At 44.7% G+C, this 8,781-nt stretch overlaps 1 long non-coding RNA gene across 7 annotated transcripts in view; it reads right to left on the minus strand.

The window, feature by feature from the left end:
• Positions 1–8,537, minus strand: part of LOC119963935 — a 75,317-nt gene extending 66,780 nt beyond the window's left edge. For 4 of the 7 annotated variants that reach the window (XR_005460201.1, XR_005460200.1, XR_005460199.1 and 1 more), the window contains exon 1: positions 8,421–8,537. This is a non-coding gene — a long non-coding RNA (uncharacterized LOC119963935). Of the gene's footprint in view, positions 1–7,693; positions 7,895–8,420 lie in introns of all 7 variants that reach the window. The other 3 variants (XR_005460202.1, XR_005460204.1, XR_005460205.1) reach the window with 3 other exon arrangements.
• Between the last annotated feature and the right edge of the window lie 244 nt (positions 8,538–8,781).

Genomic DNA, 8,781 nt, shown 5'->3' on the forward strand with positions numbered 1-8,781 from the left:
GCTGAGTCGTCATGAATGGAGCTGAACATTGCACAATCATCACTATATATACATAGAATGGGAGAGATAGTGATCGTGGTAATGTCACTGGATTGATAATCCAGAGGCCCAGGATAATACTCTGGGGACATTGATTCAAATTTCACCACGACAGCGAGGGAAGTTTAGGATGGGATTTGTTTATTGTCACGTGTACCGAGGTACAGGGAAATGTATTTAAATTCAATAAATAAATTTGGGATATAACATAAAACTAGCGGATGGTGACCATGACAACTATCATCGATTGTTGTAGTAACCCATATTGTTTACTAATGTCCTTTTAGAGAACAAAATCTGCCATTGTTACCTGGTCTGGCCTACACGTGACTTCAGACCCACAGCAATGTGGTTGACTCTTAACTGCCCTCGAGTTCCAAGCAATGAAGAATGGGTAATAAATGCCAGTCTTGCTGGTACTGCCCACATCCCATTAAGGGCCGCACAGTAGCACAGTGGTTAGCACTGTTGCTTTACAGTGCCAGGTTCGCTTCCCGACTTTGGGCAGTCTGTGCGAAGTCTGTACGTTCACCCAGTGTCTGCATAGGTTTCCTCTGGGTGCTCCGGTTTCCTCCCACAAGTCCCGAAAGACGGGCTGTTAGATGAATTAAACATTCTGAATTCTCTCTCTGTGTACCCAAATAGGCACCAGAGTGTGGCGACTAAGGGATTTTCACAGTAACTTTATTGCAGTGTAATGTAAGCCTACATGTGACACTAACAAAGATTATGAATAAAGAAAGGGCAGCACGGTGGCACAGTGTGTTAGCCCTGCAGCCTCACGGCGCCGAGGTCCCAGGTTCAAGCCCGACTCTGGCTCACTGTCTGTCTGGAGTTTGTACTTTCTCCCAGTGTTTGTGTGGGTTTCGCCCCCACAACCCAAAGATGTGCAGGCTAGGTGGATTGGCTAAATTGCCCCTTAATTGGAGAAATGAATTGGGTACTCTAAATTTATAAAGAAAAAGATAGCAGTTTAATTTAATCCAGTGTTCTCGTTGCATTTTCTATAGCTTATTATGTACATCCATAGAATTACTTTGGCTGCTGTCAAAACTGGGGTTAATTACTTTTAGCAGCAATCAAAAGCTTTGAAGCAGATAATTACATTTTCTGGCACCCTACTTTCTATCCTTCAATCTAAGATAGGAGAGAAATTCTGAGGGGAAAACAGCGCGAAAGGCCAAGAGATAAAAGCTGAAAATAGTGAGCAAACAGCAGAGAGAACAAGTCGAAATGAGGGTCAAGTCCAGCTCAATGGAAATTGAATAGAGAGAAAGAAAATTCAAAAGTTGTGATGGCCATGGACTGAGCATTGTGGTGAATGTGATTCACACTATATATAGTTGCCAATATCACTCCATGTGTTCGTTATCTACCCGTTGCAAGATCAATGCTGTATATAGTTGCCACAATATAACTCCATGTATATATGTTCACTATCCACCATTGTAAGTGCAGTTGCACTATCCGACCACCAGGGGGAGTCGCTCTGAGTACGCGAGAGTTTGTACTGGGCTCCTCCCTTGGCTCCGCCCAGGACTCCTCCCCCTAGGACCGATGTATAAAGATCAGTGCCTTAGAGCCAGCCTGCCAGTTCATGGAGTTCAACAACGAATAGGCTGGCTCTGTTGTAAGTGTATTAAAGCCTCTGTTCAGATCCAACTACACGTGTTCGCTGAATTGATGGTTCCATCAATTTAATAAACTTAAGAAGCTGCCGAAGTAAAGCATGGAATCCACTCTAAAACCAGGACGTCTAGAACTCGATCCGCAGGATGCAGAGATGAAAGAACCCTTCTGCCACTGGCTGAAATGTTTTAAGGCCTACCTGGCCAAAATCAGCACCGCTAAAACTACGAAGGAATAAAAGCTCAGCCTACTGCACGCGAGGGTAAGCCACAGAATTTCTACACAACTAAATCCAGCCGGCTCCTACACCGCAGCGCTGGCGATTTTGGACAAAATGTATATTAGGCCCATGAACGAGGTCTTTGCCCGCCATGTGTTCACGACTCGCCGATAACAGGCTACTGAAACTTTAGCTGAATTAGCACGCGAGTTGAACAATCTCTCAAATGACTGCAGTTACCAGGCCGTAACCGCGGCCGAACATAGGGAGCTTGCTGTGCTGGATGTTTTTGTAGCGGGCCTTCAATCTAACTACGTACGCCAGAGACTATTAGAAAATGGGGCCCAGGGCTTAGAGACTACCGTAGAGGCTGCTATCACGATGGAAGTTTCCTTCCGCAGCCTCAACTCGTTTCCCGCGGACCCCGCTAATCCCGCATGGGCCCCTGACCTGAGACCCCCCCAAGCCTGTGCCGCAAGGCCCCCCAGCTATCGTGCTGCCACAGCCAGCCGCCCTACTGTCCCAGTCAACTACTCAAGCTATCCAGCTAATTACTCAGCTACCCCAGCCAGCTACTCAGCTCGCCAAACCAGTTATTCAACTGCTCCAGCCTGCCACTTCTGTGGACAAAGCCAGCACCCGCGGCAGCACTGCTCAGCCCGATCTGCGACCTGCAGCAGCTCAATTCAGTGAACACGTGTAGTTGGATCTGAACAGAGGCTTTAATACACTTACAACAGAGCCAGCCTATTCATCGTTGAACTCCATGAACTGGCAGGCTGGCTCTAAGGCACTGATCTTTATACATCGGTCCCAGGGGGAGGAGTACTGGGCGGAGCCAAGGGAGGAGCCCAGTACAAACTCTCTCGTACTCCCAGAGCGACTCCCCCTGGTGGTCGGATAGTGCAACTGCACTTACAATGATGGATAGTGAACATATATACACGGAGTTATATTGTGGCAACTATATACAGCATTGATCTTGCAACGGGTAGACAATGAACATATATACATGGAGTGATATTGGCAACTATATATAGTGTGAATCACATTCACCACAAGCATATGGGTTGGTAGCCAGCAAGTATTCACTTATTGCATATAAATTTGCTGATTTTTCCCCCCACTGTTGATTCATTTGATGGTAATTTCAATGTTGTAAATTATTTATGTAGTTCTGTCTTGGACAATGTCTTAAGATTACTCATCCTCTGCCACAGAGGGCAAAGGAGATGTGTGTGGGGGTGGAGAGAAGGTCACCAGCCAATTATGTTGACTCCTGGATGCCAGGGAAAGGCAATCACAAAGCAGGTGCAGGACATTTTGCAAGGGGAAGGGCCAGACATCTTGGCCATCTTGGAGGCCTTGTCACCATAAGCAATCGACTGCTAGTTTAATGCTATTATTCCCACATTGGCTCAGCAACACGTTCTTTTTGCTGTAGCTAGGAGCAAGAGCATCAAATGAACAGAAAAGAGGCCACACACAACAGATCAATCAGCACCTGAAAGAGAAAGATGACGTTGTGGTTAATATTTATTTAAAAAGGCAATGGAATGTGTGCTGGCAGGCAAGTTAATTTTGGTGCAAATGTATTTGGCAGCTCCAGCATCTAATCACCTTTAAAATGGCAGCACAGCAGTTAACTAATTTCATCAGTACAAATTCAGTGTTGGACATTTAGAATCTGATGCAGTTAGTTTTTTTGTTGTCATTTCTTCTTTCTCTTCCACCTAGCTAGCAGCAGCAAGGCACGATGATGTGGCTCAGTGAAAATCCCAAACCCGTTCAGTGACAATACCACTGTGGCATTGCCTACCCAGGGGTGTGCAAAAACGTCATTGCAATGGCTGGCGGGGGATGATGATATTGCGGTGCAAGAAAATGCACGGCCATTAGAAATGGATGCTGGCAGATGATGCATCCGCATGTATAATCAGGCGGAAACCTGGTGTCGTTTTACTATTTCATAAGATGTGGGCGTTGCTGGCTCGGCCAGCATTTATTGTCCATCCCCAATTGCCCTGTGAAAAGCGATGGTGAGCTGTCTTCTTGAACTTCTGCAGTCTATGTGTTGTGCTGTTGGGGGAGGGGGTTCTAGAATTTTCACCCCGCAACAGTGACGGGACAGCGATATATTTCCAAGTCAAGATGGGGAGGTAATGTCCTCAAAACTCAATTTACAACTGAATCACAAGCCAACAACCTTTGCCTGTGGAAAAGAGGGATGTTACTGGCGTGTCTCGTCTTACCTGGAAATGGTCACGTTCACAACCATGCCAACTTTTAAAAAAATATATAAATTTGGAGAACCCAATCTTTTTTTTCCTTCCCCAATTAAGGGGGAATTCAGCGTGGCCAATCTACCTACCCTGCACATCTTTTTGTGTTGTGGGGGTGAGACCCATGCAGACACGGGATGTGCAAACTCCACATGGCACAACCACGCCCACCTATATTCAAATAGCTCCATTCAATGTAGTTTCACGTCTGGCAATGCCTCGCAGGAGCATTATCAAACACTGATGCCAAGCCACTTTCGAAGGTGACCAAAACTCCATAGCAGGGGAGTGAGGTGGAAAGATTTAGGGAGGGACTCCAGAACTAAAGAAGATGATGAAGTAACGAATGCATAAGAAGCCTGAATTGGAGGAGCGTAATTGTCTGCATTTTAGATGCATTTCACAGGGTTGTGGGGCTGGAGGAGATTGCAGAGATAGGATGGGATGAGGCCGTGTAGGGATTTGAAAACCAGCAGGAATCCTCGAGATGTTCACGTACGTGGTTTGAATTGTGCTTGATCAGAATTAAAACACAGACAAAATGCAGAAATTTACTGATCGTCTACGCTTTTGGCCCTTGGATGTTTCTCTGGCAGGTTGCTTGCAACATTTCACATTCTGATGTTGCACTAGACTTCTGCCTGTCCTCCCGCTATTTCCTCACTCCCAGCTCCAACCACCAAACCAGAAGCATTCCAGGCTAGATTTACACAACTTGCAGATCACTCATACTTTCAACTAATCCAACTTTTCACACTTTGGAATTATGACAGGAGGATGCTTGGTCCCTCCTGCCTGATCTGGCTATGTGATAGCACTGTACAAAGTTTCAGGCCCCCAATGTTTCCAGAGGGGGAAAGCTCAAGGTGTTCTCAAGTTGAGAACACACATCTGGATAAACTCAGAGTTTGGTAACACTTCAAATTCAGAGCTCCTCCGCAGGGTGCATTGTAACAATCTTCATCAAATTGCTGTAAGCATTGATATCAGTGACATGAAATTGGGATACTTGCCCACTCATTCCCCACTTTCCATTAAAGGTTAGGCCTGATGCAAACTGAATTTTCAGTGGGATGATTGGTGCATATTGCCAAAGAACCCCTCTGGTTCTGAAAATTTATTTTCGTGGGACACAGTGGTTAGCACAGCTGCCTCGGTGCCAGGGACCCGAGTTCAATTCGAGCCTTATGTGACTGTGTAGTTTGCAAGATCTCCCTGCGTATGTGTGGGTTTCCTCCCACAGTCCAAAGATCTGGTAAGATGGATTGGCAATGCTAAATTGCCCCTTAGGTGACCAAAAGGTTAGGTAGGGTTAAGGGGATAGGGTGAGGGCACGGGTTTAGGTAGAGTGCTATTTCAGAAGGGCTATGATTCCATGCGAGTCTCATTAGTTTAGAAATTAATTTGTCGGAGATTTAAATTTTTAAAAACTCTCTTCTATTTCTTGTACATGATTTAAATCGAATTTATAGCTCCTGCTTTCTACTGTTCATGAAATCATATGGGTGAAGAATCTAGCAGAAGTGACTTGTCGTTTCATGCACTTTGCATAGATACCGCAGATGCACTGTAGAGGGCACTGTGCTGGAGCAGGCACTAGATGAGAGCAAGTCTTCACTGGAAGCTTGCAGAGAAACTGTCCGCATATCAAAGGTTGGGGCACGGTTTGTCCGCCACTGACTGCATAGTGATAGATTATTTACATGTGAAAACGGAGGCAAATGGGTTTCAATAAAGGAAAGTCTGAAATCATCCACTTGGAAGCCAAAGATAGATCAGAGGTTTTTTTTTTAACATGACAAGATGCAAAAAGCTGGGGTGGAAGAGTGAAATTTAGGGATCCAAGTGTAGAAATCATACAGAGCTAGAGGTCAGACGAGAAAGCAATTTAAAAGGTGTTAATGAAATGTTCACCTTTTTCCGAAGGGAGCTGGAATATAAAAGGGATGGAAATTGTGTTACCATTATGTAGGTCTCTGGTTTGACCCCATTTATTATATTCAGTTCTCCAGAAAGATATTAGCTTTAGAGGTCGGGAGTGTGGCAGAATCACCAGAATGACACTGCAGCTAAGAGTTAAATGAGAAGGAGGACAGGGTGCACAAAGACTGCATTTATTCCCTTGAACATACAAGATTAAGGAGTGAACTAATGGAGGTGTTTAATGATGTAGGTATTATATTTTTTCTCTACCTACCCTATTTAAGGAAGATTTGTAACCAGATGCCCACGGTAGAGTTCTGGGGACCCGGGTTCAAATCCCACAACAGCAGCTGGTGGAATTCAAATTCCATTGATAAATCTGGACTATAAAAGCTAGTCTTAGTCATGGCAACTATGGCAATTATCATTGGAAGGAAATCTGTCAACCTTACCCAGCCCGACCTACATGTGACACCAGACCAACAGCAGTGTGATTGACTGTTAACCGCCTTGTGATATATTCAGTTCAAGAGCAATTAGGGATGGGCAACAAATGCTGACCTTGCCTTTGGGATGCCCCATTCCCATGAAAATAAATCCTGGATTGGGTGGTGCAGAATTGGGGGGGGGGGGGGGGTCCTTAAAATTGGAGCTCGGCTGTCCCGGGATGATGTCAGGAACCATTTCTTCACCCCACTTAAGTAATGGGGCAAAAATGGAACTCAACCTCCCCACGGCAAAGGCGAAGTCAACTGAAAAATTCAAAACTCAGCAAGGGCATCAAGTGTTATGTAACCAAAGTGGCTAAATGGAGTTAAGCTATCGATCAGCCACGACCTAACTGAATAGTGGAATAGGCTTGATAAACAGAATAACCCCCATTCCTAATTAAAAAGACGGCATTTCCTCAGGAACTCCTGGGATATAAAATCCACGTCTAAAGTGCGACTCAGGCATTTGCATGCAGGCTAGTAAATGCCTATCTCCAACCTGATGGGGCAAGCATGGTCCGTAAATCAGACTCCGAGGGAGGTCTGGGAAAGAACCTGCCACTTTCGGAGGGGCAACAAGCGGCGGGTGTTGGCAATGGTGGCAGTATTCTTTGCATCTGGCAATTCTGCTCCATTTATTTTATCTGGCACCAAATGGCCAAGAAACAAGACTCTTGTTATTCAGTGGAACTCCATTCGACTGTAGTGCAATGATACCCAAGTTCCTCGCGCATGAGTACGGCCTCAACCGAGACCTTGGATTGTTGTCTCACCACATTCACCCCCCCTCTCCCCCCCCCCCCCCACCACCACCACCCATCTGGCCTGGGCTTGCAAAATCCTCTTTAACCTGTGATTATCCCTCTCTCCAGTCGCACCGCCTGGACCTGTAAAGACTTAATTACCCACGAAGACTCGCATTCATAGTATCATCTTGTGTATATATATATATATATATATATATATATATATATACATACACATATATATACACACACGTGTTTGTGGAACCCACCTCTTCACTCACCTGATGAAGGAGCAGTGCTCCGAAAGCTAGTGATTCCAAAGAAACCTGTTGGACTTTAACCTGGTGTTGTAAGACTTCTTACCTGTGCCCACCCCAGTCCAAGGCCGGCATCTCCACACAAGGTCTGCTGTGCAGCCTAAATCCTCATGAGACGTTCTTGTAAGTAAAAGGGCAACAGATTTTTTTTTTTAAATCGCGTATCTGTGCTGAGTTAGCTGATCTCAACCGGGATTGCCCTCTGACCCTACAACTGGCTCCCTATAGGACACAGGTGTGCAGAAACCTATAGAAATGTATGCAAAATCAGTCAGCATGTTCAGAAATCAGGGGCAGGGCGGAAGGGGAACATGGCAAATTACAATATCTAATTTTGATAAAACATGCAATCGGAATCAGGCATAAATGTTTAATATCTACTGAAAATGCAATCTAATAAGACAGCTGAGCTATGTTCCCAAAAGGGTCCCATTTCCAAATTAAAACCAGCTGATGCAGGGATAAGTTCAAATTTGCCAAGTCACGACCAACCAAATCCTCTTCCAATAAATCCGACTCCAGATTAACTCGGCTAAATCTCTCCCATTGTTTTTCCAAACATTTTAATTTAAATCAATTGCCCATGATACAGCACTTGGCAAAATAGAATGACATCCCCGTTTAAAACACAATCATCTATCAAGTTCACAGGGCTTGAGGTCCGGCAGAGGACAGGCCACAAATTTGCTATTTGTAGGAGGAAACACAGAAAGGGGAAAGAGAAGAAAATGTCACCTGGATTGAAGTGGGAGAGACAATAAACAACTAATTACCTGCTTACGGAAAGCTCGAGGAGTCTCCTTACCAGGAACGTCTCCAAAAACAAACACCTCAGTGCTCCTGAATGCACAGCATCCCAGAAGTCGAGGCCAGCTGTAATATAGGAAGAGGAAGTTAGAGAAAATTGCCCCAGCTCCTTATAGTCTATAATAGGTATGCTGGGAGTTGTAGTCTTTGTAACAGCAATAATAAAAAAAGAAAATCTGCTGAAATCGAAGTGAACAAATACGAAAATGTTGGAAGAAATTTAAATCTTCAATAAATAATCTTTATAATTCTTTTTGTGTTTTGTATACATTTCTAAGGTGCGAGAGATAAAAAATAAGATGCTCGTGCTCATTTTGCCAAAGTTTT

Source organism: Scyliorhinus canicula, chromosome 3, assembly GCF_902713615.1.
Source record: "Scyliorhinus canicula chromosome 3, sScyCan1.1, whole genome shotgun sequence".
Taxonomy (NCBI): Eukaryota; Metazoa; Chordata; class Chondrichthyes; order Carcharhiniformes; family Scyliorhinidae; genus Scyliorhinus; species Scyliorhinus canicula.